The 9749-nt window shown below is 26.1% G+C and overlaps 1 protein-coding gene across 1 annotated transcript in view; it reads left to right on the top strand.

Annotated features, from left to right (window-relative positions):
* Window positions 1-2356: 2356 nt before the first annotated feature.
* Window positions 2357-9749, top strand: part of spz3 (Spaetzle domain-containing protein 3) — a 53841-nt gene continuing 46448 nt past the window's right edge. Inside the window, exon 1 of the mRNA XM_088192882.1 lies at window positions 2357-2583. The gene's annotated coding sequence lies outside the window, so the exon portion shown is untranslated. The remainder of the gene's footprint in view (window positions 2584-9749) is intronic.

The raw sequence follows: 9749 nt of genomic DNA, 5'->3' as shown, positions 1-9749 counted from the left end.
CCAAAAGAGCAATAAAAGCAAATTGCCACAATTAGTGCGTTTTTGTAGCAAGACAGTAAAAGTGTATACTGCCAAAGGTCACCGGTTTCTTTTTTTTAGCAAGGTCTCACTCACTCGTAACGGAATGGCGTTTTGCGAAATTGTGCACGTGGTTTTAGAATAGACTAGAAAGTGTGCAAAATTTCTGGAATTAGAACTTAATTTAAAATAAACACAGTGATTTGATTAGTAATAAGCTCGAAATTTTGCGGTTAGAAGTTTACAACATATTAAATTAGCAAATGTACAAGATTAGATTTGGACAATAAAAAATCCCAGAGTCAATAAGAAATCTTCCCCAGATTTTTTTATTATAAGTGTCCGGTTTTACCCCGGAAATTTAAAACATAACACATTTCTATTACTCATAAATAATACCGCTAGATTATAGATTTTCTTCCTTAAAAATAGCAATTTTCTAATGATAAGTATTACTACAAGTTAGTATTAACCACCAGGCTGAAAGTATCTCAGCTTGATGACGAGTTCGGATTCATTTTCACGTGTCTCTTAAATTTTATTTTAATATATTGTAGCATTTCTTTGTTTTTGTAAAGAAAACAATCATTCTTTTGTTTAGCTAATTCGACCGAATTTTTAATAGTCACGTGCGTCAGTATACTTGTCCGGCTTCGTAAATATCAAAACGCTTTTAACAAGAATCTGCTTTTTTCACGTTAACGTTGTCTCGATATGGTGATATAAAATAAAGTAAGATTTTTTAAATTTCCATATAAGCAAAGAACAAAATCTGTTTTTTCGGAAAGAGTAATACATTTTTATATATAAATTAACTACAAGTTCCTACCTTAAATATAAATTTAAGGTAGGAACCTTTGTCTGTTTAATGTATAAATTTTTTGTCTTATGTAGTAAGAGAATGCGTAGTAAATTTGGGAGGAGGAGGAGGGGGGGGGGTAATTAAATTTTTTAGGGTTCTAAAATAAAAGTGAGTAAATTTGGAAATAGATGACATATAATAAATATTCATTTCCCAGTAGAAAGTAAAATTGTATCAGAGCCTGAAGTGAAACTATTTATGGCAATAATACATTAACCCTTTGAACGCGGAAAGCGACTAAAGTCGCCCAATTGATTTTTTTATCTCTTTACGCAAAAATCAATAAAAAAAATGCTTTTCAAGAAAAAACTTTTTTTTGTTAATAAACATAAAATATCATTTTAAATGAATAAAAATTAAAAAATCAGAACATTTAAACACAGTATTAAGGTAAAATTTGCATTTTTCAAAAAAAAAAAAAAAAAAAAAAACAATAAAATAATATTTTTGATAACGCGTTCAAAGGGCTAACTACATACAATCAAACCTATAAATATACATAAATTCTCAAAAATCAGTAGTTCGCCAACTTTTTTCCAGATTTTGAAAATAAACTGGAAAATCATGAGCTACGTTGTTTTAGTGTTATTTTTTGGCTTAAGCAATATAACAAAAGCTCTTCTTTTCCTGAAAAAGAATCATAATTAAAGCAAATAAAACTTTCGATACAATAAATAAAATTAAAATTCAAAGCTATGTTAATATATTTTAGAAGATTTTTTAAATTTTGTATTTATATAAAAAACTCTGGATTCCTAATATTTGAACATGCTTTTACTGGTTTACTTTAAAAATAGTAGATAAAGCTTGATACGTTTTATACTATTTATGTTTTAAAGTTTCATCAAACGATTAATCTTTGTTACTTTTAAGCATACCTTAAACGTTCGAAGTTTTATAACAATTTAAATCACTATAGTTTTAAACTTTTGGAGTTCTAGTTTTAGACATAATTGTAGCAATTCAACATGGAGTTTTTAAAGGAAGCTTTACTTAAACGAATTTATCCGTATATCATAAATTTATTAAGCAAATATCTAGTGTATTTAATTTATCTGAATGTCAATTAATTAATTCATATAAAGTGCTTTAAGTAAGACCTAAAATAATTAGTATTGCTAAAACATATAAATTTGTACTTTTAATACTTTTAAAATATACTTAGAAAGCTTTGATTTTGATAAAATATATTTACATTGTAAAAAAATACTGATGTATTTACTTTAAGAAGAGCAAGTTAAAGATATTGCTTAGAAATTACTTTGTCATTCCTCTGTTCTTTAGATGGCATCGGAGGATACGAACGAAGTCAGCGTGCGTCACCGGTGTGATAACCAGATGAAGAAAATCCGACGTCCGCTTCACTCGCGGAAGCTGCCCAGCCGCCAGATCCGTTTGTCGAAGACAAGTCAGTGTCGTAGTAAGTAGTAGGAGAGCTACTCCACTCCTTCCATCTGGCTGGTTTCCGCGGTGGCTGGTGCTACTTTTGCCTCAGTCGTCGGTCGCGAGTGGTCCTTTCTGCGCGCGTGCTACTCCTTCGTCATCTCTGTGCTACACAGTTCGACTCTTATCTAACGCCCCGAAGAAATATTAAAGATAGGAGTCAGGCCGTGTCCTAGCCCTTCGCAGCATCAGACCCAGTGACTCAGTGACGGACCAGTTCAGTTATGTAACGCTGGACGGGTGACTTTTTCCACGAGGCGGTAAGTCGGCGCAAGGTTTATTTTACAACTTGTCATAATATGTCATGTGTTGCGTGTGAATATTTTTAGTTTTTACCTTTCGTTTTCGTATTCGGACGCTAATTGTGTCGTTGAATTTTTGAATAGGTATTTTTATGTAATACCTACTATCTACTTTGACGATAAGTCGTGTAAAAAATATGTTTGCTTCATTTATACTTATTTTTATTAATATTTCAGTAGCTAGATCGCTTAATTACTACAAGAAATAATATTTTTGATTGTAACATTGCAAATAAAATTATCAGATAGGTTATAAATCTTTACAGAATCTAATTAAACATTTCTTAAAATAGATTGACAGTAACTAACTAATAAATATATATTGATTCGATTAACTTTTTTTAGCTTAGCTTATCGTTAAAAAATATTAAGACTAATTGTATTTGCAAACAGTTATGCTTTTTTTATTTTATCCTTACAGATACAATTACAACACCCTTCATCTAGTTAGTATTTTGTATCACTTTTTCTTATTAGTAGCAACTTATAATTTAATAAATAAATTTGTCGTTCAATTAAAATATGGACCATATAAAAACCCACAATATAATTATAAATAAATTAAGATTTTTTACCAAAATAATTACGTTTCATATTAATATATTGGAGTATCAAATATATTTTTTTATTGCATAAAATATGTTTTTTATTTGCTAAAATAGCTTATTATTACAGAATTTTCAGTACCTCATATATACGACCTAGCTCGATTTTGATTAATCATCCCGATATTCATACTCAAGATTGTACAAATATAGTTAAACCTTATTTGTGATAATCGATTGGAATTATAATTATAAAATAATTACTAATTTTGATCTCCTAGACACGATAAAAACATGGAATTCGCACCCAAGTCTTTCAGGTCAATAGTCAGTGACTCATATCACTCGTATATATTTGAGTAAATTTGTATTTTATTGTAGTTCTGCATTCGTTGAAACTTTGTTTATGTATTGTTTAAAAAAATATATCTGAAATTGCGCAAAAACTATAAAATTAATTTATTTCATAGAAATATTGCAGCAATAAAACTTTATAACCGAAAAGCTTTAGTATACATCTAAAAATTGATTCATATCATTTTTTTAAATAAATATTGTTAAAGTGAAACATTTTAGTTAAAGTGTATAATTTTTACTTCACATACTAATATTTTTCTCAGGTGATTTTTAAAATTAGATATATCAAAGCTTACATTATTAATTAATAAGTAATGCGTCAAATGTTAGTATTTCTATTTATGCTTGTTAAATTATACCTTTATTTAGTTCCTCTCGCATTTCCTCTCGTGTATGTATGATCATAAAAAATAAAAATAAAATATATGTAATATAATATTATATATATATATATATATATATATATATATATATATATATATATATATATATATATATATATATAATATTATATTACATATATATATATATATATATATATATATATATATAATATATATATATATATATATTATATATATATTATTATATATATATATATATATATATATATATATATATATATATATATATATATATATATATATATATATATATATATATATATATATATATATATATAAAACATTTTTACTGTTTTAATTTTTGCAATAACATGTAATATATAATATTCATAGTATTTAAAATATAAAAAACATAAAAAATAATAAAACATTTAATATTTTAGTAGGTACATTATCACACCTAATTCTTAACCTTTTGAGTAGTGAGTTAATACATTAACACATTTATTAATTTGTTAGTATACATTTTTTTAACGTATTTTTCCATAATTATTTCTGTTGTTTTTTATTTTTTTAATTTTATATTGCATTTATAGTAAAATATAAAAAAATCAGTGATTCCTGACATTTTATTGCTTTGATTTATTTAACTACTTTTTTGTAATAGAGTTTTTTAATAATTTTCTTTAACTCTTTTATTATATAATTTCGATGATTTATTTTACATATTTTTTTGTATATATTCGTAGGCTCTCAATATATATATTTTTTAAAATTATTATTACATATTTTTTGTTATATTAATTTATTTCGTAAAAAATATAATATAAATATGATGTTTTTTATATATAATTTACACAGTTATATATGTAAATATATAACTATCTAGAGTACCGCAAAACAGTGAAAGATCGACCACCGTACATGTACGGCGATACTGCTCAAAGGGTTAAAATATTAATTTCAATTACGTACCAACTAGAGTGGAATCGTGTAATTTTCAGTGGAAACAAAAAATCTGTGGAAAGCTCCCATATATTTTTGCAATCTGCTTATTCCCTTGCGAAACGGTTACTACTTATCTAATTATTATTATAGTTCTTAAAAAGCAAAGGCCGATTAGAGTAATTGAGAAAATCGTAAATAAATTTTGCTTTTCAAATATTTTCAACTTCTATTAAAAGCTTTCAAGAAAACATCTGGCAAATTTTAATTTTAATAAAAAAAATATTCGTACAAATTTTAATTTTAATAAAAAAAGACCATAAAATATATATAAGAATCAGGAAATTTCTCGAGAAATGTATATTTTCGATTTGTTAATTTTTTGAGACTTTTTTCATAAGAAATACTGTATCATTTCAAAAATTAAACGTTAGCTTAGTTATATGCATTAATCTTAAATGAAAAAGTTTAAGACTTACTAGATTTTCGTTGTAGAATATGTATAATCTTTTTGTCACAAAGATTATATATCTAGTTTTGTATGTCGATTATATTTAAAAAAATACATAAACTTTGATAAAATATAAAAAAATATTGACTACACATTTATGTACAATTAAAATATGATATTATGTGTAGTATATATTAAATTTAATGTCAGTTCTAAATAATAATTTAGAGAGAAATTTTCGCTGTTAGTATTGCATAGATATAAGACTCATTTATACTCTGAAAGTTTTTAAAAACAATGTATAAATGGACCCATTGATGCAATATTTGAGCATTTATAAATTTCCTAACATAAAATAAGCTCTAACGGGTAGTTTATAAATTACTCAGAATACAGATTTGCCGTGATAAAATATAGAGAAAAATGCAATACGATATAAAAATTTCTCTGTTATTCAACTAGAGAAAGGATTTGACAACAATATTCTTCAACTTGGCGGTCATTCGTCTCGATTTTTATCTCCGATATGGAAATATTTCACGTTCGGTGAAAATCCTTCGGCACATATTAAAGTTCGTCGCCCACGTGCTCCTTATAAGGTGACCCTCGTGTCAAATATCAGATGAACGTGACTTTTTTGCGTCGCGGGTAGAATGCAAACAAATTGCAGAACAAACATCATCCCAGAGAGCCTTTCTCCTCAAACACTGTGATGACAGATTAGCCGAGACGGCGCTCTTAACCCACGCTATATTTGATTTCAATCTGGTTTGTGACTTACTCGATAAGTACATGTTTATTTACTCGCAAAGAGTTGTAATGTCTAGTGTAAAGCTTTCTCGAACGGACATAAAAGTTCTCCGTACACCGGATACAGACCCTCCACTTTCTATATGTACATAAATGCCATATATATTTTCAAAATCCAATTTTGATTTCCAAAAAGCATTAAACATAACTATTCTCAAGCATTTTTAGTTTATTTATTTCTCTAAATTACGTAAGTAGTCGCCGTAAGTATTACGAGTATTTTGTTTTTTCTGGAGTACCGTAGGGATGAAACTTAGTTCCTCTATTGTTTCTTTTATTTGTAAATTACATGCATGCGGTAATTTAGAATTAAGAATAGTTATTATTTTTTGGTGATATGAAAATATATTTTCACAAACGCGGATTCGCTATCTTTACAAAAAGATCTGGAGTCGATCAGGCTACCTTGTAGAAATGTGTCACATTCTCTTTACTTTTACAGTTAAGGCAGAAAGTGTTTAAACTAGAAATGAGTTTCAATAGGGATAAATGTTTGTTATGAAATGCCTAAAATTTTCGAAAAAGCGTTGAAGATGCTCAGATTCGTTATGCGGAGCGCTTCTGTATGATATCGTTTAACCGAAACTAAATCATTGTTCAGACAAAAACTTGCTGAAATATTTTTGTTTTAAAATTATAATTTCTAATGGAATAGTGTTTATCAAATCTCAGACTCTTCCATATTAGTTTTCTTAGATAAAATTTTAATATTAATAATAGTTCTATTCACTGACTTTCAGTGTAACATTTTATGCTCCTATACTATTTTCAACTATTAAAAATGTCTAGTCATTTTAAATCCCAGTAAAAGCTCTAATTAAAATTTAGAATTGCAAAATATCAAAATCTCAATTCAGATTCTAAGCTTTATTTGTAATTATTTAAAACTATGAAAAATATTTGTTGTAAAAAAAACTTACTTTCCAAATGTTTATGAAATATTTTAAGAATTAAAGCAAATACTAAATGGTTTATCTGCAACTTAAAAATAAACTATATATAGTATGCCGTAATATGTAGATGTTTTAAATTAAAGAAAAATCAGATCAAATTAATATAACTGTCACTTTATTGAATAATAATATATCGTTATACTAATAATCGTAAAAAAATAGGCACACGATAATTTTTCTCTGATTTTTTAAATTAAATTGCAAGAAACAACCTTGATTTTAATTTTGAAATGAAGCGTAGAAATATTTTCATTGTTCATTACCTTTATGAAAGTTGTTTAATTAATCTACAACATTATTGTATATAGTTTTGAATTACGTTATGTTATTATGTTGCTATGTATATATCATACATACAAGATAACGTAAAAAAATCAACGTTGCTTTTAAAAGCCAACACCACTTCATATTAATATCAAATTTTCTATTATTATAATAAAATTTGACTTATATATGTATAAACGTTATCTATGATTTGCGTGTATTTTGTGTAGCGAATTTTAATTGAATCTCGCCAATCGATCAAATGTGGCATGTCCGTGAAAATTTAAAGTCGTTAAACGTTTCCTTTGAGGTCTCGCATCCGTGTAATTGAGTCGTATTGAAATCTGTCAAGGTCCGACCTCAGAGGCGACACATGCGATAAATATACCTACAGATTTGAAGAAAAACAACAAGCGGCGCTAAAATTTCAATTCACTTTCGTTTTCTTGGTAACGGTGCGATAGTATCGCTATTTGCCTGTTAGGTAATTAATTAATTTAAAGTTGATTAATCAACTGCTTCTAATGAATGGAATGTCTTTATCGATTCGATCATATGTTTATATTAGCATAAATAATACTATTTTATGCGTGACTAAAACAACATTTGATTGACGATCAAGTTTTCATTTAGAAATAGGTGTATTAAATATTCTGTGACATTTCGCGGTGCTTCTAATTTTGATTACTATATACACTGCTATTTTTGTATTTGAAACACATAAAAAAATATTTGTAGTTTTGGTCAAATAACGACAATAAAATGATTCGTATGTTTTAGAAATATTTTTTAAAGTTAAAATCTAATCTAGTGTCAAATATACAGTTTTAATCAAATCATAATTTTTATTGATTAATTTCTATGTAATTGTTAGTTTAAAATAATGTTTTGGGGGTAGAAAATTGTAAAATTTCTAGTGTTAAAGTGAGTTTCAGTTCACGTTAAACTAATTTATTTTAAATAAAATTCTTGGTTAATTTAGCTTTTGAAATAAATTATTGATAATACATATTATATTGATTCAGACTTAAGATAATTTAATATATTATTAAAAATATGATTATAAATAATAGAAGATACGTAATTAATAATCTGATTATTTTTGTAAAACGCTAGAAAAAAACTATGGCAAATTCAGTTAATTTTGTATCCAGTTGGCAGTTTTTTTTGAGAAATAACGGTTTTTGTGGCCATGATAATCAAATGCCCCTATTTTTATTTCAAATTACCTTCATAAATATCTTTACTTAATTTGTTAGCCAGACTATCCACCTGTTTAAAAATGGTAACCATTAACTAATACCAAAAACAATTTTTTTAGAAAAAAATATTCTGTACAAGAATTCACAATATCAAAATGTAAAACATTTTTTTTATTATATATTATTAATTTTCATGTACAGCATAAAAATATATATGTTATGCATATGCTTATTTATATGATTTTTTTCATTGCGTTCAGTTGGGGTATTTCTCTCGACATTTCACCGAAAATATCTTTTAGTATTTTCATAAGAATAAATTCAGTATTATAAAAAGGTGCACCCACGTTATTCTCTTAAATATGCTGAATAATATTTTTGGCGAAACGTCGATAGAAAACCCTGACAGAAATCAGAGAAAAAATTGATTAAAATATGATTTTGAATCAAACGGTTATGGTTTAATATTTTAAAACACACAGTTAAAACTTATGTGGATTTAAATTTAACATACTTTAAAAGTATAATCTAACGTTAGTTTCAATTCATATGATCTGAGGATAGCTCTATTTTATCCTAATTAAAATTCAACCTCACGTATAAGTGATGTTGTTTGATTCTTAGTCAATGTTAATTTTAGTCTAAGCTGATTTAAAATAACTGCTGTAGACTAAATCAGATTTCTAAAAATGAACCTTGTAAATATATTAAGTTCAAATATATAGGGTTCAAAGATTTTTATAGACCAATATTTCGGTATCTAAACCAATATTTTTAATAATGGAAGCAACTGTCACAAAAAAAAAATAAACAGAATTATTTGTATCTCACCATAAATGTTTTTTGCTACAAATATATAATAAACATTGATTGAAATATTTTCTATAATTCAATTCATATAATCAAATATCACAAGCTCCATAAAAAATATTTTACAATATATTTGTATGGAAATCTAGAAAAAGTCGAACATAATTGACAAAATTGAAATAAAAAAAAAAAACACAATTTACGTCTTATTATAACAATAAGAGTCGTATAAATTAATGCCATTTAATTTTAAGGTCACAAAATTGAATTCAAAAGTCAAGGGCGAACGTAAAACGAGAAATTTGGTTTTAAGGCGATTTTCGCACGACATATCCACAAAAAGTTAACTTGTTTTTATAAGAATTGAATTTATAAACGTTTATGAATGAGGTCAAGTTATATACTTTTATATATTTTTTATTCCATTATATCAAGTCACTTTG

This window comes from Plectrocnemia conspersa, unplaced genomic scaffold (assembly GCF_051122295.1).
Source record: "Plectrocnemia conspersa isolate PC_06_02 unplaced genomic scaffold, ASM5112229v1 ptg000001l, whole genome shotgun sequence".
Taxonomy (NCBI): domain Eukaryota; kingdom Metazoa; phylum Arthropoda; class Insecta; order Trichoptera; family Polycentropodidae; genus Plectrocnemia; species Plectrocnemia conspersa.
The sequence above is the reverse complement of the archived record's forward strand: the minus strand, read 5'-3'. Positions and strand labels throughout refer to the sequence as shown.